The sequence below is a fragment of the Capsicum annuum genome, chromosome 11, assembly GCF_002878395.1.
Source record: "Capsicum annuum cultivar UCD-10X-F1 chromosome 11, UCD10Xv1.1, whole genome shotgun sequence".
NCBI classification, from domain to species: Eukaryota; Viridiplantae; Streptophyta; class Magnoliopsida; order Solanales; family Solanaceae; genus Capsicum; species Capsicum annuum.
In genome coordinates, this window is record NC_061121.1 from 225,955,958 (window position 1) to 225,979,750 (window position 23,793).

Sequence of the window (23,793 nt, forward strand, 5' to 3'; positions counted from 1 at the left end):
TATGTTTCAAATATTTCTTTACATAACAAGATATATACCACTATCTTAGGTGTTTCTTTTTTAAAAAAATACTAAATTAAATAAAAAATAAATCTAGGTTATGTCTTTATACAAAACTAAAGAATAGATATCCAACATTATTGTCATTCCTATGGTTTAATTGAATATTTTTATTAGCATTAGTATTGATTTGAGTTACTAATATCTATGGGCTACAAAACTTATTGGACCATTCCAACTTCTAAGTTTAAATTTGAAATAACACGTTGAAAGATAAAAAATTATGAAAAAGTTTAAGAAATATTTATAATTACACAATAGTAAGTATTTTATGTATTAAATATTTTTTAAAAATTATAGAAAAATAATATCGAGTTGCTTTAGTTTAGTTTGACCTTTTTTATTTAAATCAAACCAAACCAATTATAGTCAAATTTTTTTCTAACACCAAATCAAGTCAAATAAAATTATTAGTCGTTTTTCTCTTCCGATTTGATGCAAATTGCGGTTCGATTTAGTTCACAAATATTTCTCTTTGAACTCTTCTAATTAATCATCATAAGTCTTCTTATCAAAACTACTACTAGTAATTGTCCAAGCAATATTGATTAATTTTTTATAAAAAGGAATGTAGAGAAAGAAAGTCCCGCTTCTCTCTAACTTGTTCCTAATTATTGTCACATGACCTCCGATCAAAATTTCTCACCTTCGACTCCCCCTGCTGATCCAATTGCTCCCACGACTAACACTCACATGGTGGAGGAGAACGCCTCCTAAAGTGAGGTCACCTCTAACAAAATCTCACTCAAACCCTATCATCACAGAGCTCTTGCCTGATAGTACCTCCACATATGAGGTAATAGAGGGGACCTCAACCTCTCCATGGAGAACAAACAAAGGCTATACACCCCTTGGAGACACTAAGTCATCATCAAACTACTAACAAAAAAATTTAACCACCAGTATCTAAAAACCAAGCTTGAAGCTGCTTGGAAACCAATTAATCTGTTTGATAGATTTGGGCTATGATTTCTACATGGTCAAACTCCAAAGACCAAAAAGTAAGTAAAAGATAATTCAAGGTGGCCTGTGGTTCATCATCGGGATCTTCTTTTCATTTAGGAGTTGGGAACCAAATTTTGTTCCCACGGAAGCGAAGATCCTCTCCACTGTGATTCGGATATGGCTTCCCCAGTTACCTACTAAATTCTATGATTCCCTCATCATGGAAAGTGTAGGCAGAACTTAAGGTAAGCTTGTTAAGGCCAACACATGTACCTCGAAAATCTTAAGGGCAAGATATGTGGGTATCTGCGCACAAATACCTTTTGGGGTGCTGGTCTAATCTTCCCTAGTCATTGGAGAACACAAGTAAGAGTTGATCTACGAAGGGGAGGGTTTTTTATGCAAGATATATGGTCACCTTGGCCACACAATATCATCCTGCCCAGCCCATAAAGGAAAATCCAATATCGATGTTGAAAATTTATCGAAGAAGGTTTCAATACACCCAAAGAAGAAAGATCCCAGTAGAGATTGGCAAACAGTCTTACTTGCTAAGAAAGGAAACAACCGAAGGAACCCAACACGAAGGCCCACGCATGGCATCAAGGTGAACACCTTCGAAGAGGTGCCAAGTAAGTTCCCTAAACCCTCTAACGTTGGGTAATCCAACAATGACTGTGGGAAAGGACCCCTAGGGTCAACCTCTAAACCAGTTTTTTTCTTTGAATAGTGCCACCTCCATCTCTCATTATAAAGATAACAAAAAGAATTTCTCTCACTTGGGGACCCACAAAAGCCAGCTCAGCAAAGACACTTAAGTGTCTAGAGCTGATCTTCTCTATGACGGTGGGAAGCTGTAACGCCCCAAGTTTGTACTCCAGACGCTACACAGTGCTCATAATTCTGAAGTACCATAAGCTAACCCATGACTGGTACCTGCTGCATTAACTGAAGATAATACTGTAATATGCAAAAATTAGGCAAAAAATATGTCATAAGGTTCAATACAGAAATAAAACAGAATATGGTATAACAATACCAAAACTAAAACATCTATCTGAAAATACTCTAGTCTGAAAAGTCTCTAAACTGTCTGAAATGTAGAGTTGATGGGACAAGTCCCCAACTAACTCCGTCTACTGAAATAAACTGAAATGCTGAAATAATAATCATGTCCTCGAACTATGAAGACTCACTACTAGCTCTGCCTGCTAAAAATCTGTAATTGCTAGGGATGATTGAGAGCCCGTGCGTCTGAACCTTTGATATAAGACATCATAGCACAAGAGAAAAGTATACGTCAGTACTTTGAATGTACAGGTATGCTAAGTAAGGTAGACTGAAATGCATGGTTTCTATGCATAAACAATATTTACTGAATGACATGAGTATAACTGGATGAGAGTACATGCATGAATACATAAACTATAACAAAGATTGTGATAACACTGAATACAGATTTTGAATACTACTTAAGTAATATCTGAGTATACTGATACTTAATTACTAATAACTGAATTATTGTATCTGATAGTCTTGATTTTGTAGAACTATACTCAGTTTCGTATTGAACTGAGTGACTGTGTCTAACAGTACTGAATCTATAGAATTGAACTGAGTTCTGCACTGAGATTGAATCTAAAAATAAGACTGTGAGAGGTAATCATCTAACCGACATGCCCCTTTTTAAATAGATTGGGTTCCAACATGTAAGCCCAGTTGGAGGGGTGTCAATACTGTGCCATGGGTAAAGACAAGTTGTGACTTAACCTTCTCTGACAGAAAGCTCTTTAGTCAACCCTCGCTGGCAGAAAAACTTGAATAAGATGTATCAACCCTTATAATATCTAGCAAAAAGATATATCAACCTACGCTGACTACGTAGTTCTGTAATGCAGGGATTGCTACTAAGGTTCAAACCCTCTACTGGCAGGAATATCCATATCCCTGGGTTAGCTCGGTGTTGAATCTTACTCCCAACTGAATAGACACTAAACTGATTTTTCTAGTTCACACTAGGCTTGACTGGACTGTTACTGAGTTTACTGAGTTTCATTGACTGACGAAATACTACTGAATTCTGTTAGCTGACTGAGTTTATTGAGGTCTGAACTGAATACTGAACTAGACTAGATATGATACTGAGTCTACTGAGCTTTCCTGAGTCCTGTAACTGATTGAGAGTACTACTGATCATAATGTGACTAAATTTTATTGATCGAAGCATTACTGAGATTATTCTGTAACTGACACTAGTTCTAGATAAACAGCTAAATTGTTGGGTATTAAATACCCCCAGGACTCGATAGCATGAAAAGTAAAGCATCACATGATCTTGCATAGCATAAAATGCACACTTGTTCATAATGTATCTATAGAGGCATTTTACCAAACACTTGCAGGGCATAGTATATTCACATAATACTAATCAACATTTGATCATCATGATTCAATTCCAATTTCACAATTTCAAGGCTTTAGTTATGGATTCACACGAATCTACATAATCGATTCCATATGAAATGTGTAATAAATCATGAAATAGGAACCTAATTCAAATAATATCATGAATACACATAAATTTCAATCAAGAAAATCATGAAATCAAACTACTTGAGGTTTAAAAGAGTTTCTTAGACTCCAAGAGTGGAAGAAAACCTTGAATGAACACTTGACATACCTTGATTGCTAAATTCTTAAAGATTAACAGTGGAATCCTGAGCCTTGAATTTGAAATTCAATCACCTAGGGTTTTTGTTCTTGAGAAATTTGAGAAATAATGAGTGTATGTTTTAAATAGAAGGCTAAATTTTATGTTTTGGGGGGCTGAAAGACATGGGAAAGGACCCAAATACCCCTAAGGACGCGAATTTTAATGACTGAAAACTATACTATCAATGTGCAGACCGACTCACCGCGTCGTTGGCATCAACGTGATGACCAACACGCCTCTTTAAGTCCGCGTCGGTTCACTGGAATTTCACTGAGCTGAGGGAAAAATCATCTATCGATGCAATGGACGACGCGTCGCATCAAGATCGCATCGACTCACTATTTTGGTCACTTGAACATGGTCTAAATGAGGTCCGAAAAATCTAAAACTTGTCCGAGGACACCTACTGATATTCCTGATCATGAATCAATCTAAAGATTGATACTTTAAGGTCATAAGAGTCGTAAAATAGATTTTTCAACTTACGAAGGCCAAAATAATACTAAGTCTAAAACTTAGCTAGAATTTTCTACTTCTGGGACCCCTTATCAAGATTAAAAGACTGAGTTGAGCTTCGAATTTTGTGGGGTCTTACAATATCTCTCCTTTGGGAACATTTATCCTTGAATGAGACTGATTAAATCGAGAATACTGATAGACTGGATTTAGACACTGGACATGCACAACTGAAGCATGATTCCATGACTAAAATTAATGATATACTGAATTATTATACTGAACATGCATATCTGATGCTTGAGCACATAGCTGAACATGATTCATGATTGCATGACTGGGATTACTGATAAGCTGAGCTTATATATTGAACATGTATGTTTGATGCATGAGTATATGACTAAACTGATTCGTAAATGCATGACTGAGTATGCAAAGTTAATTGATACTATGTTGGTAGCTGTATCTGAACATGAGACTGAGTAATTCAAAGAAAAACTTTTACCTTAGGCTGAGTCTAAAATTGCGGAGAAGAGGTGAGGATACTTGGTCTGCATGTTTACCTCTGCTTCCCAAGTAGCTCCCTCCACGGACTAATTCCACCAAAGTACTTTGACCAGAGAGACTTCTTTGTTCCTCGATCTACGAATCTGATAATCAAGGATTTTGATATGAGTCTATTCATAAGAGAGGCTATTCTGAACACCTATGCCCTCTATAGGGACTACGACTGCTGGGTCACCTATGTATTTCTTAAGCAAGGAGACATGGAACAGTGAATGCACTAAAGCTAAGTCCGAAGGCAACTTAAGCTAGTAAGCTATCTTTCCGAAACGGCTGAGAATTTGGTAAGGACTGACATATCGGGGACTGAGTTTCCCCTTCATACCAAACCTCTTCACTCCCTTCATAGAAAAGATTTTTAAATACACAAAATCACCAATCTCAAACTCAAGATCTTTTTTACGTACATTTGCGTATGATTTCTGTCGGCTCTGAGCTGTCTTAAGCCTTTCCCTGATCAACTGAACTTTTGCTAAGGTATCAAATACCAAGTCAGGCCCTACCACTACAGCCTCACCCACTTCAAACCAACCAATGAAAGATCTACACCTCCTCCCATAAAGCACCTCAAATGGAGCCATCTAAATGCTGGAATGATAGTTATTGTTATATGCGAATTCAATCAAATAAAAGTGGTCATCCTAACTACCTTTAAAGTTTATCGCACATGCTCACAGCATATCTTCTAGAGTCTGAATTGTCATTTCTTCTTGACCATCAGTGTGGGGATGAAAAGCTGTACTGAGGAGAACTCAGGTACTAAGAACCTTTTGGAATGCCTTCCAGAAATGAGAGGTGAACTGGGTACCTCTATCTGAGATAATGGATAACGAAACATCGTGCAATCTGACCAACTCCCTAATATAGAGTTTGGTGTAATCCTTGACTGAACAAGAGGCATGAACTGGTAGAAAATAAGCTAATTTTGTCATCCTGTCTACGATAACCCAAACTGAATCATGTCGCGACGAGTACGAGGCAAACCCATCCAAAGTCCATGTTCACTTCTTCCCACTTCTACGTGGGAATACTGAATTCCTGCATAAACCCTCTAGGCTTCTGATGCTCAATCTTAACCTGCTGACATGTTGAGCACTTAGCCATAAACTCTGCAATATCTCTCTTTATCCCACTCAACCAGTAGATCTTTCGCAAATCATGGTAAATCTTAGTGTCCCCTGGATGAATAGAGTAGCGCGCACCATGCGCTTTTGCAAGAATTCTCTACCTTAATTCATCTACACCTGGCGTACATAGCTGACCCTAGCAGCATAACACACCATCTCCCCATAGAGAGAAAACCTTTACTTTCTGATCTCTGACTGATTCCTTCAACTTGACTAAACTGAGATCCCTATCCTATTTTTCCTTTACCTCGAAAACCAGGGATGATTCTAAACTATTCTGCACCCATACACTACCTTCTACTGAATCGACTAAGTAAACACCTAGTTGGGCAAGCTGATGAACTTTCTGTACTAAATTCTTATTACCATCCTCCACATGAGCAACACTACCCATAGGCATCCTACTGAGTACATCAGCCACTACATTGGCTTTACTCGGATGATACAGGATGCTTATGTGGTAGTCTTTCAACAACTTCAACCACCTTCTCTGACGGAGGTTTAAATCTTTCTAAGAGAACATATATTATAGGCTCTTATGGTCAATGAACATATCAACATGCACCCCATACAAATAGAGCCTTCAAATCTTTAAGGCAAATACTACTGCTGCTAACTCAAGATCATGAGTAGGATAGTTATTTTCATGGGGCTTAAGCTATCTAGAGGTGTAGGCTATGACCTTACCTTTCTGCATTAAAACATACCCCAAACCAATCTGGAAGTATCATAATGTACAATAAAGCCATCTGAACTATTTGGTAGGGTCAAAACTAGAGCTGTAGTGAGTTGAGTTTTTAACTCTTGAAAACTTTTCTCACAAAAATCTGACCACTAGAATTTGACTTTCTTATGAGTCAATCTGGACATAGGGGATACAATAGATGAAAATCCCTCAACAAACCATCGGTAATAGTCGGACAAGCCTAAGAAATTCTTGCTATCTGATGGAGATATAGGTCTAGGCCAATTTCTCACTTTTTTGGTCTTTTGGGGATCAACTCTAATGCCATGACCAAAAATGATATGGCCAAGGAAGGCTACTGACCTTAGCCTAAATTTGCCCTTACTGAATTTGGCGAATAGCTGGTGATTTTTGACGGGCATGTCCAAGTACTATTTGAACACACGATTCATCAAGTCCATGAAAGTTGTTGGGGCGTTGGTAAGACCAAAGGATATGATTAAGAATTCGAAGTGACCATACCAAGTTTTGAAGGTTGTCTTCAGGATGTCATATTCCCTGACCATAAGTTGATGATATCCTGGTCTGAGGTCTATCTTGGAGAAGTAAATGGAATCCTAAAGTTGGTCAAATAAGTCATTGATTTTGGGAAGTGGGTACTTGTTCTTGATTGTGACTTTATTTAGCTGACGGTAATTAATACACATTATGAGAGAACCATATTTCTTACGCACGAATAAAACTAGGGCACCCTACGGGGATACACTGGGTCTGATGAATCCATTATCTAGGATATCCTTTAACTGTTCTTTTAATTCTATGAGTTTTGCAGGTGCCATTTTATATGGCGGGATAGATATGGGTTGAGTATCTGGAAGAAGGTCTATTCTGAAATTGATTTCCCTTTCTAAAGAAACTCCGGTGAGATCTTTGGAAACATATTTGGGAATTCACACGCTACTGACACTAATTCAAGATTAGGGGAATCTGAACTAGAGTTCTGGATTCGAACAAGATGGTAGACACATCTCTTAGATATAATTTTCCTTATTCAAAGGTAAGAAATAAGCCGACCCCTAAATGCTGAAGTACTACCCTTCCACTCTAGGACGGGCTCATTCAAAAACTAAAACTGGACAATTTTGTTTCTGCAGCCGACTAAGGCATAGCAGGAATGAAGCCAATCCATGCCAAGAATGACATCAAAATCAGTCATCTCTAATTTGACTAATTCTATTGATGTGAATTTCTGAGATATCATAACCAGACAGTTCCTGTATACCCGCTGGGCTATGATAGATTTACCCACTAGGTTAGAGACTGAGAAAGGTTCTACTAGGATTTCAGGAGTAACTCTAAAGTCAACAGCTATATAAGGAGTAACAAAGTACAAAGAAGCTCCTGGGTCTAGAAAAGCATAAATATGTAAATGATAAACTTGTAACATACCAATGGCCATATCAGGAGAACTCTCCTAATCCTGTTGGGAATGAAGTTGGTGGCACTGGATGCGGCACCTTGCTGATTCAGGCAATCGGACTGAGCTGGGGAACGCTTATGCTGACTTTGAGAACCCACCTGAGGACACTGTCTGACCCTGTGGCTTGGCTTGCCACATCTGAAACACACATCATTGTTAGCACTACAGATACCCTGGTGGTTTTTGCCATACTTCTGATAAAGGGGATTGGTTCAGGCACTGCTAACACTACCCTGGGGTTTAGGGCCTAACGTTTTATCTCTGTTGCCATTTCTAAATTTTGGTACAGGAGCACTAGCTGAGGACTGAGCTGGAAGAGGATTTTGGGCAAAACTGAGAATGATTTCCACCCTCTAACTTAGGCTGAGCGAAGTTGAAACTACCTATTCTCGCTCTCTTATTCTCCCTCTTCTTCTCCCAATTCTTAGCCTCCTCTATCTGCTGACCATGGACTATAAGCCTGGATATGTCCATCTTCTTATTCAATATTACGGTCCTACACTCTTTGACCACACTATTAGACACGCCAGACACATACTTACTCATCTTAGATCTACTATCTGCTACCACATGAGGAGCGTATCTAGCTAATTGGGTAAACTTAAGAGAATACTCTTGCACCGTCATGTTGACCTGCTTCATATTTATAAACTCTAAAACCTTCACTTTTATCAACTCTAGCGGGAAGAACCTATCTAAAAAAGCAACAGAAAACTCCTCTCATTTTATGGACCCTATATCTGCAGCCCTTTCTGCGTTTCACTGTTTAAACCATGAGTGTGCCACATCCTGTAACTAATATGCGGCTAACTCGACACTCTCACTAGCTGTCACCCCCATAATATCTGTAACTTTCTGCACCTGAGCTAGAAATTCCTGAGGGTTCTCATTTGATTTAGACCCAATAATATATGGAGGTTTATTCGGGGGAAATCCCGAATCCTGGTTGCAGCAGTATTGGCCACTGGGTTGGCTGAAACAGTAGTTGGGCATTCATTCTGGGCTGCACAGAATGAGCTAGGGTGGTGAAAGCTACTCTAAACTCAGCGTGGGAGACGTGTTCATCCAGAGGATCTGGCTGGACGGGCCGGGGTTCTGGCTGGTCTTCCATTCTTCTTCCCTTAGTCTTCTTTGGAGGCATATTCTATAAATGAAAGAAAAACTTGAATTAGACAAAGAGTTTAACTGGAGCTCATGCTCACTCGCACGACATGAATACTGAAAGAAGGGAAACTTTTCCTAAAACACCTCACAACCTCCTGTCCATAAGTGTGGCGCACTACGCACCCATGCACAAGACTCTACTAGATGCGGATTTCATACTTCTTAGTACTCTGTTGAACCTTAGGCTCTAATACCAAGTTTATAATGCCCCGAGTCTATACCCCAAATGCTACACGGTGCTCATAATCTTGAAAGACCACAAGCTAACCCATGACTAGTACATATTGTATTAACTGAATGATAATACTATAATATACGAAAATTAGGCAGAAATATGACATAAGGTTCAACACTGAAATAAAATTGAATACGATATAACTATACCAAAACTGAAACATCTGTTCGAAAATACTCTAGATTGAAAAACCTCTAAACTATCTGAAATATGGAGTTGATGGAACAAGTCCCCAACTAACTTTGGCTACTGAAATGTTGAAATAATAATCATTTCCTCGAACTATGAGGGCTCACTACTAACTCTGACTGCTGAAAATCTATAACTTCTAGGGATGATCGGGAGCTCGTGCGCCTGAACCTATGATATAAGACATCATAGTGCAAGAGAAAAGTATGCATCAGTACTTTGAATGTACTGGTATGCTAAGTGAGGTAGGCTGAAATGCATGGGTTCATATCCATGAACAATACTGACTAAATGACATGAGTATAACTGGATGAGAGTGCATGCATGAAAAAGTAAACTATAATTGAGATTGTGATAACACTGACTACTGAGTCTGAATACTAATTAACTGATATCTGAGTAAACTGATACTGAATTACTAATAACTGAATAACTGTATCTGATAGTCTTGATTCTTTGGAACTATACTAAGTTTCATACTAAACTGAGTGACTGTGTCTGACAGTCCTAAATCTATAGAACTGAACTGAGTTCTCTACTGAGACTAAATCTGAAATTGAGACTATGGAAGGTAATCATCTAACCGATATGTCCCTTTTTAAATAGATTGGGGTCAAACCTGTAACCCCAGTTGGAAGGGTGTCAATACCGTTCCATAAGTAAAGAAAAGTTGTGAGTTAACCCTCTCTGGCAGGAAGCTATTTTGTCAACCCTCATTGGCAGAAAAACTCGAATGAGATGTATCAACCCTTATAATATCTGGTAGGAAGATATATCAACCTACGTTGGCTACGTAGTTCTGTAATGCAGGGATTGCAACTAAGGCTCAAACCCTCTGCTGGCAGGAATGCCTCCTTCCCTAGGTTAGCTCGGTGCTGAATCCTACACCCAACCGAATAGACACTGAACTGATTTTCCTAGTTCATACTAAGCTTGACTGGACTGTTACTGAGTTTACTGAGTTTCGTTGATTGATGGAATACTACTGAATTTTGTTAACTGACTGAGTTTACTGAGGTCTAAACAGAATACTGAACTAGACTGGATATGATACTGAGTCTACTGAGTTTTCCTGAGTCCTGTTACTGATTGAGAGTACTAATGATTGTAACGTGACTGAATTCTACTGATTGAAGCATTACTGAGATTATTTTGTAATTGACACTGACTTTAGGTAAACAGCTAAATTGTCGGGTATTAAATACCCCAGGAATCGATAGCATGAAAAGTAAAGCATCACATGATCTTGCATAGCATAAAATACACATTTGTTCATAATGTATCTATAGAGGCATTATATCAAAAACTTGCAGGGTAGAGTATATGCACATAATACTAATCAACATGTGAGCATCATGATTCAATTTCAATTTCACAATTTCAAGGGTTTAATCATGGATTCACACAAATCTACACACATAATGATCAATTCCATATAAAACGTGTAATAAATCATGAAATAGGAACCTAATTCAAATAATATCATGAATATACATAAATTCCAATTATGGAAATCATGAAATCAAACTACTTAAGGTTTAAAAGAGTTTCTTGGACTCCCAGGGTGTAAGGAAACCTTGGATGAACACTTGACATACCTTGGTTGCTAAATTCATAAAGATTAACGGTGGAATCTTGAGCCTTGAACTTGAAATTCAATCACCTATGATTTTTGTTCTTGAGAAATTTGTGAAATAATGAGTGTATGTTGCAAATAGAAGGCTAAATTTTGTATTTTTGGGGGCTGAAAGATGTGATAAAAGACCCAAATACCCCTAAGGATGTGGCTTTTAATGACTGAAAACCAAACTATCGATACATAGACTGACGCATTGCGTCGTTTGCATCAATGCGATGGCCAACGTGCCATGTCGAGTCTGCGTTGGTTAACTGAAATTTGCACTGAGCTGAGAGAAAAATTATCTGTTGATGTGATGGATGTGCGACGCATCGAGATCGTATTGACTCATTATTTTGGTCATTTGAACATGGTCTAAACGAGGCCCAAAAAATACGAAACTTGTTCGGGGACACCTACTGATATTTCTAATCACGAATCAATCTAAAGATCGATACTGTAAGGTCATAAGAGTAGTGAAATAGAGTTGTCAACTTATGAAGGCCAAAATAATACTAAGTCTGAATGCTTAGCCAGAATTTTCTAAGTCTGGGATCCCTTAGCAAGCTTAAAAGACTGAGTTGAGCATAGGATTTTGTGGGGTTTTACAGAAGCCCCTCTAATTCCCTTGATAATCTGATAGACATTTTCCTTCCTCCAGATAAGGCATGAAATTCTTTTGTGAGTCCCAATGGGGAAACTCTTCAGCTTACCACTGATAAATCCCTTCTTAAATTGCATTCCACTCCCATGCAAATTGAATCATCTCCTAAAGAACATGGCTTTCTCTACCCTCTAAATATGATCACTATGACCATAGAGCCCCTCCCTTCATCCCATCTAATAGTCTCCTAGCTAGAAATTTGTCTGACCAATCAGACAGTTCCACTCTACTTGAAGATGGAAGGGAGGACTGTGATAATTCTCATTTAGAACCCGAGCTACCTTGCACAACCAGCAATGTAATGTCTAAACCAGGGACTAAGAATCTACAGTCCAAAAGTATGGATGGAGACCTTGTACTAAGTCATCAACTCCTCATTCTAAGAGGACCTCACCCCTGCGAGTCTGTCAGAGTTGATCAACTAAATAAGCCTGAGTTTTCCCTTCCTCCCTTCTCCTAACCCTTTACTCATAGATCAAGGCCCAATTTTTATGATCCGAGTAGGGTCGACCTACCATCACCAGTGTTGGAACCCAACCAAACATCCCTTCATCCCCCCTTCCACAGAGCCTAGAAATAGTAAAAAGAGAAAAAACCTTAGAGACTATAAGGAAATCCAATATGGAGATAGAGGGAATCCTGGCCTAGCTCAAAATCCCAAAGATGAATGCTCTTACTTTGGAAAGACTCGTAAACCTAGATACATGGAGCTACATTCATGAAATGATGATTGTTTTCCTTCCCTAGGAACTCTCCAAGCTGGAACTAAATCTAAACCTCCAAAACCTTATGATAGGGAAGCCCTTTACTTCTAAGATATCCCTTCTATCAAGGAAGAAGAAGTCCAGGGAGATGGTAGGATTCTCCAACACCATGGGGAAGGAAAATAAGTAATGAGGGAAATCCCTTCCACTCACAAACCAATGATGATGAACTGCATCATTTGGAATGCTAGAAGTGCCAACAGTGCTGAATTCAAAAGACACTGAAAGTCCATGATTAGCATGCACCAGCCTTTCATCCTTGCCCTCTTGGAGACAAGGATATCTGACCATAAGAGCCTAATGCTCTGAGCAGCTTAGGTGGCTAGTCATCATGGGGAAAGACGATTCCATGGCCATCAATGACATCTTCATTGATCCTTGGGCTATTCATGTTACTGTTAAGGTATGCTCCAATCCCTCTAAATAAATTCTTAGTATTTTTTATGCCAGCAATGATTTCAATAATAGAAAGCTCCTTTGGGAGCAGCTTAAGTGCATGGCTGATTCTCTAGGTCCTTTAGGCTGTAATAGCTGGCTGGTAGGAGGAAATTTCAATGAGATCCTCAGAGCCTCTGATAAATATGAGAGAAATAGTATTATTTTTAATAGGTCCTGTCTTTTTTGGAATTGTATCAATCATTGCAGTCTCATAGACCTGGGGTTTAAAGGTAGTAAGTACACTTTATCTAACATGAGATTTAGGAATAGGAATAATCTTCTTTTAGAGAGTCTAGATAGGTGCCTATACAATGATCATTAGATGCATATATTCCTTGAGCCTACTGTAAACCACCTCCCCAAGACTCACTCTAACCACTCTCCTCTTCTTCTTAGCATCGTGAAGCCCATTCAGGTCCCTCCTTAGACTTTTAGGGTAGAAACCATGTGGTTCCACTATGTTGACTTCCACTCCATAGTTGAATCGTCTTTCCAGGATTGATCTGATCTCACCACTGCCATCAGGCTTTTAAGACAAGCAAAAATCTAGAATAAAGAGGTCTTTGATAATATCTTCCATAAGAAAAAACACCTCTTTTCTAGGTTGGCTAGAATTCAAAAATCTTCTTATTACCCTACCAACCCCTTCCTTCATGAGCTAGAAAACTTTCTTAATATTAAGTACAGAAATATACTCAAACAAGAGCATGACTTCTAAAAGCTCAAATCAAGGATCAACTGATTGTTAAAGGGTGATGCTAATACTAGATTCTTCCACACATCTACTATCAATAGAATAAGAAAAAATACCATATTTTTTCTCAAAAGGGAAGATGGATTTTGGCTTCATGAATAATCTAACATTAGAGAGTCCATTTCTTCTATACCTCTCTCTTTAGAATTGATAACCAGTTTGCCTTTCTCAGGTATCTGGTTAATCCTTCTTCCCAGGGATCTGTGGAGCCCCACAATCATGGATTCCTGGACTCTATTTCTGTTAGAAGGGAAATTAAAGAGGTTGACTTCTTCTTTAAACATCACAAGGCCCAGGACCTAATGGGATGTACCCCTTCATGTACTAAAACTATTGGGATATTTTGGGGGGCCCTCCTCATTGATTTCTGTACCACATTCTTCTTCACTGGGCAAATGGATGGAAAAGTTAATTTTACCTACCTTTGTTTCACACCCAAGTGCAGGAATGCCACCATCTTCATGAACTTTAGACCCATTGGCCTTTGTAATACCCAATATAAGGTTATTACTAAGATCATAGAAAATAGAATTGAGTCCCTCCTCTACTCCATTATTGGCCAGTCCCAGGCCAGTTTTCTCTCTATAATGCTATCATTTTCTAAGAATACTCAACCACCAGGCCAAAATAAAAGGTAAGCATGCTAATATAATCATTAAATTAACTTAGAAAAGGCCTTTGACATATTAGAGTGGTCTTTTACTAGGCATCTCTTGTCTACTTAAACTTTCCTCCCAAGCTTACCTTTTTAATCATGTCTCATATCTCAACTCCTCCATCTTTATTCTCATAAATGGAGGGAAAATCCCTAGTTTTAATCCCACAAGAGGAATTAGGCAGGGAGACCCCATGTCACCCTACCTCTTTATCCTTTGCATGGAACTCATTTTTAGGAGAATCAACTATGAGGTTGATACCCTCTATTGGACCCTTATTTCCATCTGTAGAATAGGTCATCACATTTCCCACCTTTTCTTTGTGGATGACCTCACCCTTGTTTCCAAAACTAATAAGGACAATTGCCTCACCATCAATAGAATCCTCCAAAGTTTCAGCTCTCATTCTGGATAAAAGGTTAACAACCTAAAATCCAAAGTCCCTTTTTTCTAAGAATTGCATACCTAAGCTGCAGTAGGAGCTGCTGGCCAGCCTCCTTAACATCAAACTTTTTAATACTTTTGAAAAATATCTGGGGTTCCTTATTTTACACCAAAACCCTTTTAATGCTGACTTCCAATTCATCCTAGACAACCTCAATAGCTAAATAATTGGTTGGAAGACCAGATTTCTCAACATGGCTGTTAGAGCTACCTTAGCCAAGTCTTTCCTTATATTCCTAACCATGTTATGCAATTTTTTGACCTCCCAAAGAATCTGCATAAAAATATTGACAAAATACAAAGAAACTTTTTATGGGGCACTACTTTCTCTAAAAAAAAATGCACATGGTTAGCTAGAATACTATTACTAAACCCAAAAAGGATGGGGGCCTTGAAATGCAGAATTCTAGCCTTGCCTGGAGATTTCACTCAAGCACTTCCTCCACTTGGTCTAAGCTTCTTACTAACAATTCAGCAATAACTCCAAGACTACACTCTCCGGTCACTCCAAGATCTGGAGAGCCCTCCAAAAGGGCTAGAGTCTCTGTTAAGATGCTATTCAATAGTCTATTCATGATGAGAAAAAAATAGATATCTGAAAATACAAGTGGATCCCTAACCATCCCCCTTAAGGATATCATCTAGGGTCCCCTCCCTATGGACTCTCAAAATCTTAAGCTCTCTGATATCTGGAGTAATGGCCTTTGGGACTTAATTAAAGTTCTATTTGATATTTTCTCCATCACTAAACTCAACATCTTTAGTTCTTTTGTCCCTAATTTTAAAATTCTAACTGACACTCCCTTTTGGAGGCTAACTAAAAACAACACCTTTTTTTGTAAACGTGCCTACCACCACATCTCTAAAGCTTTCAACACCAATTTCCCTAGCAAATCCTCTTTTAATTGGATTTGAAAATCCAAAATCCCCAATAAAATCAAGCTCTTTCTTTGGCTATTTCATCATAGCAGCCTCCCTACCAAAGCTACCCTTACCTATAGTGGTATTGATCTTGACCCCTCATGTAATATCTGCGGCCATCCCCTAGAGAATATTCAGCATATCTTCTTTGATTATGAGTTTGCTAAGTTCTTCTGGGAAAGACTTTACCAAAGAGCCCCTCCTGACCACACCCAGCCTTCCATGTTCTCAGCTAATAACTGGAAGAACACATGGGATACCGTCAGACACAAAAACTTTGAAAACATTATCACTTGGAACACCCTTCCTCCCTTTTGTCTTTGGTCTATATGAAAGACTAGAAACAATAACCTTTTTGAGGGAAAACAAAATATCCCTTCCTTTAGAGAAGCCTATGATGAAGATGTGGAATTTTACCATATTAGGAGGAATTTAAGATCCCAACCAAGGAAGATCATCGATGTTCATTGGTCTCCTCCTCCTCTGAATCACTTCAAATTTAACATTGACGGCCCGTATGGTAACCCTAGAAATTGAGGTATTGGTAGGGTGGTCACCAACAATAGAGGTGACTGGATAGTAGGTTTCCTTTATAGTTTCATGCATGCCACCAACAATCACATGGAACTGATGGCTCTTAGAGAAGGCCTTAGACTTGTGCTTCAACAAAATCTCACCCCCATTGAGATTAGTGTTGATTCTGAAGAAGTAATCCACATGTTGTCAAAAGGTAACCCACTATATAATCCACTTATTGATGACTGCAGGTTATTGATAAGAAAACTGGAGGGTTAGTCGTGCAGTATTGCTATAGGGAGAAAAATAAAGTAGCCGATACACTGGCAAAGAATGGAGCAGCGTAGGTTTTTATTAGAGGAAGCCAAGTTTTTGTCACACCACCACCCTTTGTTGTAAAGGATGTTTGGAATGATATTTCTGGAACTAATTATCAAAGAAGTGTCCCTATTTCCTTGAATACTCATGGGCGTGAAGTCCCTATTTTCCTAACTGAGTCTGACTAGGCAAAACATCATATGTGATTCTGTTTAATTTAATGCATCTTTTTTTAACAAAAAAAAAAAGTAGTATTTGTCCTTATTGTTGTCATTGTCTTTATATTCGTCTCCTCTTTCTTCCTTGGAGATGATACATATTCCGTAATCTTGAGAAAAAAGATCGTCTTTGAGTCGTGGAAACAACAACTTATGCTATGCATATGCTAGTGAACAAGTACGTTTAAAGTATTTTCTTTTGTTCAAGAAAGTTTGATATGTAAGTAGAATATGCGTAGTGTGCAAAGGGTTGAACTTGAAAGTAACAAAGAAAACTTTGGAAATTTAAGTTTTGAATGAATACTATTGGAAGACAAGAAGTTAAGAATAAGGGGATAAAGGAAGAAGAATGGGATATTATTTATAGTTTGTGGAGTTGAATAATGAGTGGGAAAGAGAGCACAAAAGGGATAGTTTTTCTACTATTACTAGTCAGGAGTCTGTGCTTTAATATAAAATCAGATAGTAGAAATATTTTTTTAAAATATAATATCAATTTCATTATTAATAGTATCTGTAAATGAAAATAATATTTTCGTCGTCCTAATTTATGTGCTACCTTTGAAATTTTGTAATTCAATGAAGTTTTTTTTTTATCATAATTAACTTGTTGTATTTTTACGTAGTTTTCAAATATGTAGATGCTATTTCAAAAAAATTGAAGATGATTTTATGTCCAAATTTAAAGTGAAAATTAAATTGTTTAACTTTTGAAATTCAAAACCTGCCACATAAATTAGAACAAAAAAAGTATGTTACTTTTTCTTCTTGAGAGTGAAACAATTTTTTCTTAATTGTAATTTTTTAATAGATGTTTAAATTTATTAATTATTGTGATTTAGAATAATTTTTACACAATTTTTAAATATATAGATTATTTGAAAAATACCTTTTAATTATTAAAAATATATTTTTTATGTAAATGAAAATACACAATATAAATAAAAGAACATGTTAGAACACCAAGGGCCTATTTTATTGAATGGGTGAAAACTAATGTGGGACCAATACTTGCATTAAATAAACAGTGCAATAAACAACAACAGCATAAAAAAATATCATGTTGTCATACGGGTTCAAACCGCTACGTAGTGCTTGAAATGTCAAGCTTTATCTACTGAGCCAAGCAACTGTTTTGTGAAGGAAGCACACAGCTTAAACAGACATGTTGACGATCTGTTGTGTGTTTTCCCTCTTATTAGAAAGTAATTTCTAGTAGAAAAATAATTTTTTTAAAAAGGTTTTTAGAAGTTTGGTAAGTAAACAGGCAATACATGCTACATGTATAAAAGAAGATGACAATGAAGTGATCTAATGTTTGGTTTTGTGTTATAAAGTCTTATCTTGAAGACTGCGTGTTTGGTGTGTGTGTTTGGTAGGCTAGTGGGTGTAGGGATTGGCATCTTATCAAGGGCGGACTCACTATGGTTCAAGTTTATTCATATGAGCCCACTTCGTCAAAAAATTATATCGTATATATGTGTATATATAATCAGTCTTTATAAATATAACAGTATATATTTAAATTTGAACCCACTTTAAACAAGTTAAGGTGTTGGTCCAGTGGAAGCGGGTTCAAATTTGGAAGTCCATATCGCGAGTTCGAACCTAACTTGCAGTAGTTTTTTTTATAAAACTTTTTAAGCAGTCCTTTTTATAATACTTTTGAGCAGCAACCTACAGGCTACAGCAGCCACGTTTTTATAAAACTTTTTAAGCATTCCTTTTTATAATACTTTTGAGCAGCAACCTACAGGCTACAGCAGCCACATTTTTGGATTAAAAAAAGGTTTATTTTTCAACTTTTTTTCCTAAAAACATGCTAATTTTCCTAAAAACATCCTTAATTTTTCATTTGTTGCACATTTATTTTTTATATATTGAACCCACTTGGTAAAAAGTCGAAGTCCGCCGCTGCATCTTATATTATATTGTTATGCCAAACTGATGTATATCCTTACCTTAGCTTAAATTTGTTTCATGTTTCTTTTCCATATGTACAGTACTTACCTTTTGTGGCATATCCAAAATAGTGTCCTTTTCTTTCATCATTAATTGGAGTTCTCTTTGACTTTAATTTCTACTTTCTAGGGGTGTGTTTGGTACGAAGAAGAATGTTTTTCTAAAAAATAAGTGACTTTTATTTATTTTCTGGTGTTTGGTAATTAAAAAAAAATATATTATGCTAAGAATATTTATTTAGGTAGTATATGAAAACACTAGGGCCCAGGATTTGAACCCGAACCTCCAACTCTATCTTGACCTAATGCGGAACCTGGCATAACCCAACTCGAAACTCGAGCCTTCACCTGACCATGACTCGAGACCGAATTCTAACTCAAATCAAGACTCGATCCCCTAATTCGACATAGATTCATGACTCGACCTTGGCCTGTGACTCGATTCTCGTATCGAAACTTGACTCCTCACCCAGCCTGACCTCAACTTAGGACTTAATGTCGACCCTACTAAGGTTGTGACCCATTCTGACTTGGGATCCAACGTCGACACGGGGCCCCACCTAACCTAATCTGGGACCTGACATTGACTTGGTATTCAACTGTAACCACAACTCTCACCTTGATACACGACCCTTGGCTCGGGACATGACCTCGATTGGGAATATGTCTCCAACCTAGGTCTTGACTCTAAATTGAGACTCAAATCGGGGTTAGATCGGGATCAATTCACAAGGTGAGGTGAGGGTCAAGGTGTGGGTCCTATATCGGGGTCGGGCCGAAAGTTAGGTCTTACATCAAGGTAGAGTTTGGATCCTAAGTTAGGGTATGTTGGGGTCATGTCTCGAATCAAGGATCAAATTTCAGTTCGGGGTCGGATTTTGATTCGAGATCGAGGTCGATGGCTCGAGTGTCAATGGAGACAGAGAAGGATGGTCCTGAAAAGGTGGGTTTAGCATAGCTGGGGGATGGTAAAAGTGTAGGCAGGATCGAGGGATGGGGTATCAAGGGCATGTTAGGTCGCGTGACAGGGTGTCGGTCAATGAGTTGGGGTGAAGTGGCATATAGGTTGATTAAGTGGTGGTGGGGGGGCAGTGAATATGGAAAGGGGATTTTGAAAAAATATTTTCCTAAGTCATATTCCTTAAATTGGAGAAAAATAAGTTCATTAGAAAAGCATTTTCTAAAATATTTAAACCAACAAAACAGTTTCCACAAAATATTTTCCATCACACCAAACACGCCCCTTAATTTTAGTCCTTTTTTAAAATTGTTGGGAAAGCATATAGGAGTGGAGAAGAATGTGAAATTGCTCCAATTCGAATATAGTAGATGAGTAAAATTGATGTAATTTTTCAAGAATCATATTTAGTTAAAATTTATCAGAAATTTGTTTCCATGCCTCACAATCGTTAGCAGACAGGCATGTTTTGGGAATCATATTTATACAAAAAATTCTGTCTAAATTCTTCTAATTTGTCATCATAATTTTGAACTCGTCAAAGCTAAGAACTCATCAATAGGTTCTTAAGAAGTTTGAAAATTAAAAGAACAACATGCAATAAAATAAAAAAATGAAAAAGATGACAGTGAAATGATGTAGGAGAGCTAATGTTTGGTTTTGTGGGATAACCAAACATTGAAGACTACTTGTTTGTTGTGTGTGTTGGGAGGGGTTAGGGATTGGCATCTTTATATCATATGATCACCATTCACTTATATTGTCATGCCAAATTGTGACTTTTAAATATAGAAAGTCTTATTTGACTCTGCGATTCCTTATATATAATAAGGGACATAAACAGGACATAAGGGATATATACCGACTCTTTCGTCAAAAAGAATAATATTTTACATATAAAAGTTATAGAAATAGGGTCCAATATAATTCAAATAGAACACACAGGGCACAACACCAAGTGTTCTAGCATTGTATACATGAATCATGATGATAGCTTTTTAAGATATGTTAATTACACGTTATGTTAAGGTTGTGTACAATAGATCATTTTTGTCCGATCCTTCCCTGGCATCGGGAATAACTACTGGAGCTTTAGTGCACCGGGCTGTCCTTAAGCTTAATTCATTCCAAAAGGGATATACTTCATTTCCTTTCCCCTAGTTCTGACTTCTGAGGTGCCACTCGAGGTTGAGAATGGAAATAATTTGATCAACGGAACTTCATAATCTCCAAAGTTATCAGTCCATATCTCTGAATATCCAAAACAAGAAACTGATGTTTTAACCATTGTGCTAACGCTGCCAATTCATCGTATGTTATCAGTGGTTTAACAACTAATCAAGAACTGAAGGTTTCTCAATCTTTCAATGTCTAGCATAGTTTTAAGGCATAATAGACAATTAGACACTTGTATTTGCATGAAATATTTTTCCCGGTCCCTCAACTATATGATTTCAGTCAGACACCTGGAATAGTTTTAACAACATCATGATGTATCTACTTATCAGCATAGTAGTCGGAGTTCGTCCTTATCAAGTCGCAGATGACAAATTTCATGCACATCGTAAGCATAGGCGAAAAGTAAAGAGACAAAGGTAAAACAACGAAATTAAGTTAGCATTACATGAATGGTGTAAAAGGACAGAGTCTTTTGATATGATGTAGTCAAAAGTACACTCACATTTTCATTAAGCACTCTAACTGAGACAACATTGGAGACATTATTGCAGTCAATTCCTAACGAACAAGATTACTTGATTCATAAAACATTGGATTGGTGTCTTCTGAAGTGATTATATATTGTGTTTGTTCTGATATACCATCGAATTCGCATCTTTCTATTCGAAAAGAAACTTCAAGCATGGTTGTTAAGCAAGAGAAGAAGATCTTGGTTTAATATAACTTGAAAAGAGTACAAACACGTACTTATTAATTTGAGAGACAATGCTTTGTGATTTGTCATAATGTGTTCGAAGAGAACCTGGAAGTAGTACAATCAAGTGAAATTTTTTATTTGGTGGACATTTGAATGTTTGAACAGCCAAATCTATATGCTGAACAGTCAACAGTAAAAAAAAGAACTACCTCAATCAAATCAAGCTGCACAACTTTGCAGTTCATAGAGCTTAGCATCATCCTCACCTATAATAAACTAGTGACCTATTGTGATTTGGAAAACATATCAGTTCTGATAGTTAATACCACTGGATCATGTAATTGGTACTAGAAAATGTCTACTTCTAATTGGTGTTCGAACTTACAGAATTTGTGTGGATCAAAGCGGTTGCACCGAGGAATTGATCTGAAAAATCCAATAGTAGGTAAAACCGACTGAAAGCCCTGCTTTTGCCATCATTACAGCAAGCACGGACTGGCAGAAAGGTGTCAATTGAATGATCAAAGCATCAGTTGCTTCCCTTGTGACCTTCGACCGTCTAGACACCTTAATAGCAAGGAAGCCCCCTATTCCACAAGTAGGTGGAGGTCTAGAGGGTCGGGAACTCCAACGAGAAACCTTTCGCAGCACCACATGATGCGTGAATGAAAAACGAATCATATTTCAATAGACTTATACCTCCGGGGCTGACGTATCAACATACCGTGAATGACGAAAAGGTTCTAATTTGTTAATATTGCATTTTGCTATGAACTTTCTAGATAATATTATTACTCCTGTTTCCTACCTAAAAATGTATAAATATTTCTGTAGCTGCAAGATATTACCTCTTTTTGTCATTTTTGCAAGATATTTCTGATCTGAAGATGCTCTTCACAGTGGCAATAAACGCTACAAGCTGCTCAACAAGATTTAACTACGGAAAAGAATTAACAAACAAGCAAAGAGAAGTTACGAAAAATAAAGTTACTGAAAAGAGAAAAAAAAGAAGAGTAACATACATTTATCAGCTCACCACTCATTTTAATCATCACAGGTATTCCCGATCAATCTTGATGTAGGAAATACAACCAATTTATGGCAAGTAATCCCCCTTCTCAAATTCTAGACGTGGGCAGTTGAAAATACATAGTTCAGACATGGAAGAGGGCAGTCTGATGGTTCTGGAGGCTCTTGGTGACTAACTCAATGATATATACACAGTTCAGATATTGTCGAACTCCTACAATGACAATGGATCAAAGCAGAATGAACAAAGCACCTCCGAATGAAAAAGAAGTGAGTATATATGAAAACTTTCCTTCAAAATCTTTGCTTTCCAAGCTTAGGCAAATCATACTACCTGATTGTGAAATGGAGATTTCATTTTTCAAGCATTTGTGCACTTTTTAATGATTCTGTAAATTGATTGAACAACTCCTGCAATAATAAATGGATAAACGAACTGAAACAAGCTAATAGACAAGCAAGGAGAAGTTTGTGGAAGATTACATATATGTGCATGGTAACAGATTACTTGTTCATTAATGTTACATTAAGCTATCAACTTTCTGACAAGAAAGGAGAAGTTTATGGAAGATTATATTAAAGAATAGCTAGTTACTACCATTGTTGTTATTAATGTTTTGGAATCGAGGGATCTTCATAAATAGTTCTAATAGATGGAAATATGTTTCCCAAAAACTTTGGCAATCACACATTGAAACTTCAATAACAAACTTCACCAAAATCTGATTTCACAAAAATATTGAGAATCCATGGACAAATCTAACGAAGATTATTCCTTGGCTTCACACCGGCAATAGACACTTTGTGCAGCTCAAAGATTTTATAAAGGAAAATAATTAACAAACAAGCAAAGAGAAGTAAGCAGAAATAAAAAGCTACTGGGGAAAAAGAATAACGTACATTTGTCAGAACGCATTTCGTTTTAATCATCACAGGTATTCCCAATCGATACATATTGTGGAAATATGAGCAATTTTTTGCCAGTAGTATTCTAGGAGTGGTTTGAGCAATGGGCAGTTGCAAATGGGCATTCTAGAGAG

General features: G+C 37.3%; 1 long non-coding RNA gene across 1 annotated transcript; it reads left to right on the forward strand.

The window, feature by feature from the left end:
• The first annotated feature begins 563 nt into the window (after positions 1 to 563).
• On the forward strand, positions 564 to 23,235 carry LOC107848244. Its single transcript, XR_001667929.2, has 3 exons — positions 564 to 1,637; positions 22,112 to 22,781; positions 22,854 to 23,235. It is a non-coding gene; the product is annotated as an uncharacterized LOC107848244 (long non-coding RNA).
• The last annotated feature ends 558 nt before the right edge of the window (positions 23,236 to 23,793 follow it).